The sequence below is a fragment of the Chlorocebus sabaeus genome, chromosome 27, assembly GCF_047675955.1.
Source record: "Chlorocebus sabaeus isolate Y175 chromosome 27, mChlSab1.0.hap1, whole genome shotgun sequence".
NCBI lineage: Eukaryota > Metazoa > Chordata > Mammalia > Primates > Cercopithecidae > Chlorocebus > Chlorocebus sabaeus.
The window spans coordinates 31,460,500-31,466,499 of NC_132930.1; the positions used below are offsets into that span (position 1 = coordinate 31,460,500).

Sequence of the window (6,000 nt, forward strand, 5' to 3'; positions counted from 1 at the left end):
GTAAACCACTCAACTCACCAGTTGCCAGAAGTATGATCATTTACCTTAAGATTAGCAAAGATCAAATTTCACATTGCATGCTTCTATCAAAATATCTCAGGTAACCCAAAAATATATACACCTACCATGTACCCACAACATTTTTGAAGCTTTTAAAAAATTAATAATTTTAAAGAAATATAATGAAAGATGTAAAGGAAAGAGACCCCTAAAGAAAATAAAAATTGGTATTTTTTTCTGGATGGCCATTAATACTACCTACCAAGAGATTTAAAAGAGATAAGATTTGAAATCTTGATGTGACTTTAAAAAATTTAAGGAAAATAATTTGACAAATGCATTGTGAAATTACGATAGTTAAAAAAAAAAAAAAAAAAAAAAAAAAAAACAAGAAATAACTGAAAGGGCTGGTATAGTAGGTTGGTGCAATGATTGATGGATTATGGGCCAGGTGCAGTGCCTCACGTCTAATCCCAGCACTTTGGGAAGCCTAGGCAGGAGGACTGCCTGAGCCCAGGTGTCTGAGACCAGCCTGGGCAACATAATGAGATCCTGTCTCTACAATAAATAAATAAATGAGAATTATGGATTATGGTTTACCAACACAAATAAATACCCTTGAATCTTTTATAAAATTAATGACCTAGAGGAATATATAAAACTAATAGTAAAGAAAACCCATTTGGTTCTGTGGCAAATGTATACGCAGCCTTAGAAAGACTCCTCTTCTGTAAAGTGTGCAGTGAGTAGGTAGGTACTGGTAAGATAATTTAAGAAGTCATGATAGTTTAAAGAGGGAATATAGCAAACAATAACACATATTTTTGAAACATTTTGTTTACATTTTAAAAAATGTATGAATATTCATTTTGTCAATATTTTTATTTATTGCCAAGATTTTGTTACTGAGTATCATCTCTCCTCAATTGGAGTTTCTGTTTTCTTTCTTCTCTGAACAATGTAAAGGTCAGAATGCTAGGAGACAACAAGTGACTCTGAGAAAGCTGAGCAAAGTTTTAAAAGGCTGCAGATGATATTACTATTCCTGTTGAGTAGCAGTCACCCTTCCTGTAAGAGAATTACACCTCCACCATCCTCTCACCTATACACACCCTCCAACCACACCCCAGAGTTCTATCCCTCAAGAGGCCTTCTTTTGGGAGAAGAACATGTCCCTGCCCCTTTGGCAGGGTACGCTACACCCTGACACACTCATGACATGGGACAAGAGAAGTCAGAGCTGAATGAAAGCTTTTTTTTTTTTTGAGACGGAGTCTCACTCTGTTGCCCAGGCTGGAGTGCAGTGGCGCGATTTCCGCTCACTGCAAGTTCCTCCTCCTGGGTTGACGTCATTCTCCCGCCTCAGACTCCCGAATACCTGGGACTACAGGCGGCCCCCGCCACCGCGCCTGGCTAATTTTTTTTTTTTTTTTTTTTTTTTTTCAGTAGAGACGGGGTTTCACCGTGTTAGACAGGATGGTCTCTATATCCTGACCTCCTGATCCGCCCGCCTCGGCCTCCCAAAGTGTGAATGAAAGCTTTAAGAGCACTGCTTGTTTCTGGCAGCTCTGAGGTTCTTCCTCTCCGCCTCCAAAGTGGTATATTCCACATAGGGGCTGCCTCTTCAGTCTGGACTCATCCTCTTCAACATGAGAAGATGGGTGGAGCAGAGCTGCCACCGACCTCCGGTGATTTCCACACAATGTAAGTGAAAAACTATTGTTAAAAGACACTAAAGTGTGGGGGTAGTTTTTATCTCAGCATAACCCAGTGGAAGCTAATTAATGCAGGTCTAGTTACCAAGGTGTGGGCAGAGGAGGGGGAAACCACACTGAGGAGCGTACTGCCCATAGGCCAGACTGTGGTGGACGCCAGGGCTCAGAAACGGAGCTGTGGGGACTGGGCTGCCAGAGCAGTGTTTGAGGGGTGCAGCCAGTTGTCCTCCCGTCACCTCCCCAGCAGCTTCACAAGTAGGAGCCTCAGTATTGAATGAAGAGTTTTGCTTTTACCGACTGGTTGTTTTACATTATGTAATGGGGTCTGTGAATTAATGCAGAGTTCGTACTGCCTTTTTTGTTGTTTTTTTTTGTTTTGTTTTGTTTTGTTTTTTATCTTTGAATAAACCTATTTCAAGATGGTGTTGGAAGGACAGCAGAGCACTCAAGTGGGAGGGAGGGATAAACTAAAACTTTATTACTTTAAGCAAATAGCAATAGAAAATCAGCCTTATAACAAGAGAAGACTAAATGTAACCAAAGCTCAATAAAATGTAACCGGAAGCTCATAAGACCACAGGAAGCCCGGTCAGCGGAGTGGGAAGGGAGACGCCCGGGAGCCTCCAGTGTGAGCAAGGCCAGGCGCAGTGGCTCACGCCTATAATCCCAGCACTTCTGGAGGCCCTCGGGGGCGGGTCACTTAAGGTCTGGAGTTCGAGACCAGCCTGGTCAACATAGTGAAAACCAGTCTCTTCGAAAAATACAAAAATTATCCGGGTGTGGTGGTGCACGCCTGTAATCCCAGCTGCTTGGAAACCTAAGACTGGAGAATTGCTGGAACCCGGAGGCGAGACTGCAGTGAGCCGAGATTGCACCACTGCCCTCCAGCCTGGGTGCCAGAGTGAGACTCCATCTCAAAAAAAAAAAAAAAAAAAAAAAAAGAAGCAAATAATCACAGCAAAAGCAGCCTTAAGTAGGTATAAAAGAACAATAGAAGACAATATGTAACCAAGGCTCACCAGACCGCAGGAAGAATCATCACTGGAGTCGGAAGGCGGACGCCTGGGGTCTTGCAGTTGGAGTTGGGGCGGCCCCCAGCACACGACCACAGCAGCGTTCAGCTCTTCTTTCGTGTAAGCTCCTTCTATTAAGTCCAATTGTTACTTTGGGCACCCTCTGTTGTTTGCTCAGGAGGGCCCTTCCGAGCAAGCAACTTTGAAACAATCGCTCCGGGAGCTGTGTTCCTGGAGCACCGTTCCGAAACGTGCTCCGGGACTTGAACAATCGTTCCGGGAGCCGCGTCCCAGGACGTGTTCCAGGACTTGAGTTAATTTCTAGGCTTTTAGCCAAATCTTACGCCAGTCGTTTACCTTTTCACCTCAGGTGGCCCTGCCTCTTACAGATGGAGGCATATTTTAAAATGGCGTTAGTGTGGCCAATTTTTCTCTTCCTACAAAACCTTAGAGAAAAATCTGAAACTAGCTTACCCTCAGAATATATAAAGAAAATTTAGGGTTTGTATTTTTATATTAGCATCATTCCTGTATTCATTTGGTGTTCCAGCCCTTCTATTATTTATATTTTTTCTTTTAAAAAATTATTATATACAAGCATGCATTGTTTAAGGTAGATATAAGCTTTGTAATGGACTTAAAGTGTGTTTTATAACAAATGATGTATATGAACATATAAACACATCAAAAATAAAGTCTGTGATTATGGAGTGGTTTACTATGAGACACATGTACTTTTACGTCACACACTGGATACTCCATAATCACATACTCCCAAGTAGCTAGGACTGCAGGTGAGAGCTACCATGCTGGGCTTTGTATATATTTAATGATTTCAAAAACCCTGAGATCGATGTTATTATACCAATATATTAGATGAGGAAATCCATTCTTATAGATGTTAACCAGCTTGCCCAAGATGGTGACCACCAAGCAGGTGGTAGAAAGGGAGAAGACTCAAGGATTTGTGATTCCAAAAGTTCTCTCTTGACATCAGGATCCTTAATTGTCCAACTCTTCACTATATATGTGAAGCTGATTATGATTGAAGGTCAGTGGTGGTAATAACCTCATGTAATGACAACTAAGAGCAATCAGGTACCTTTGAATATGTTATATTGTATTTTTCTCTAGTCTATGCTATTTTGTGCCTTTAAATTAAAGCCCTTTAACATTGCATGTAACCTATCACAAAACCAAATATTCTTGGGTACCCCTAACATGTTTTCCCAAGTGCTTTGATCACAGAGTTTCAAAGCCATGCCAAGTTTTCCTCTGATTGCATGGCATAAAGCCCTTAGTAGCTTTTATTTTTGTCTTTATGCAAATAAACAAATTCCTGGAACAGGAAAGCAAATCAAAGATGAAAGCCCGTTTATAAGAATGCCAAAACAACTTGTTGTTTATCCTTGTTCCTATCATTCTTCTTTTAATTCTTCACAGATAGAAACAATGACACTGACTGGAAGTAATTTAGGCAGAATATTAGATAGAAATAACAAGCAGATAGATGGCTTTGCAGAACAAATGTATAAATCTTCATGTCTAATGCTTGATTGATCTCAACCAAATTATTAGCTAGCATAAATTGAGTTTACAAATGTCAGGCATTTTACTGAGCATTATATACATTATAGACGTTATTTGATCATGTTTACAGAAACAGGGAAAAGCAGTTACCATTGTTATTAGCATTTTACAGATGAGGAAACAGAGTGGGACATACATCAGTATCTGTCCAAAATAATGCAACTAGGAATTGGCATTGTCAGAACTCAAGCACAGACAGTATGTCAGAATTTATATTATTATGACATCCAGCTCATCTGTACTCGAACTGAGACACTATCACTCTGTTCTCACACTGCTGTAAAGATACTGTCTGAGACTGGGTAATTTATAAAGGAAAGAGGTTTAATTGATTCACAGTTCCCCATGGCTGGGGAGGCCTCAGGAAACTTACATTTATGGTAGAAGGTGAAGGGGAAGCAAGGCACATTTTAAGTGGTGGCAGGAGAAAGAGAATGAGAAGGAGGAAGCACCAGATATTTATCAAACAACCAGATCTCAGGAAAACTCACTATCACGAGAAGAGCATGGGGGAAATATGCCCCCTTGATGCAATGGCCTTCAACCAGCTGCCTCCTTTGACACATGGGGATTACAATTCGAGATGAGATTTGAGTGGGAACACAGACTAAGTTATGTCAAACACCTTATTAAGACATATATGTAACCCGGAGGACATATTATTGTCTCAGAAGGGAGTGAATTAAATAATGTGTTTAGTACCTCTACTTTTCCATTGTTTTTCTCAAAATGTCATCTTAGAAAGTTCAACGTTATTCTGTTTTTAATTAGTTTAGTAAATCTATCATTTCCTTCATTTCATTTCCTTTCCAGGGCACATGATTAAATTTATCATTTCTACAACTGTTAATATAGATGTAGAGATCTAGATTTCTTTACATTCTTGATGTGTCAGTTAAAATTAAAAGTCTTCCTCATCTACTTTTCCAGTGATGAGTTCTGATATTTTGAACTGTCAGCCTCCTTTATGTGCTTTGCCATAAAAATTTATTCAAAAGTGAGTCAACAGTGGAAGACAGAAAACTTTTATTGGATGGTTTTGAAAACATTCTCTCTCTCTTTCCTCTCTCTTTTTCTCTACTGAGAACACTTACTCTTAGTTGATGCTGTCAGCCATCTTACAAACACAAAGATAAAAATAAAATCAGTAATCAAGACAGTCTGATATTGATAAAAGAAAAGATTAATAGATCAATGGAACAATACAGAGCCCAGAAATATGCCCATATAAATACAGTTGACCACTGAACACCATGGGTTTCAATAGTGTGGATCTGCTTATATATGAACTTTTTCTGCCTCTGCTACCCCTGAGAGAGCAAAACCAAACCCTCCTCTTCCTCCTCCATCTCAGCCATCTCAATGTGAAGATGATGAGAATGAAAACCTTTATGATGATCCATTTCTACTTAATGAAAAATAAATATATTTTCTTTTTCTTACGATTTTCTTATAATTTACTTTTCTCTAGCTTACTTTATTGTAATATTGTAATATGCATTATATGCATATAACATACAAAATATGTGTTAATGAACTGTTTATGTTGTCAGTCAGGCTTCTGGTCAACAGTAAGCCATTAGCAGTTAAGTTTTGAGGAGTCAAAAGTTACAAGTGGATTTTTTCATTGCATGAAGGTTAGCAACTGTCATGAGAGGGACCCAGTGAGAGGTAATTGAAAC

The 6,000-nt window shown here is 39.5% G+C and overlaps 1 long non-coding RNA gene across 1 annotated transcript in view; it reads right to left on the reverse strand.

The window, feature by feature from the left end:
* The window catches only part of LOC140710531 (uncharacterized), a 321,317-nt gene extending 318,350 nt beyond the window's left edge, over positions 1–2,967 (reverse strand). Inside the window, exon 1 of the long non-coding RNA XR_012091600.1 lies at positions 2,735–2,967. This is a non-coding gene — a long non-coding RNA (uncharacterized lncRNA). The remainder of the gene's footprint in view (positions 1–2,734) is intronic.
* Between the last annotated feature and the right edge of the window lie 3,033 nt (positions 2,968–6,000).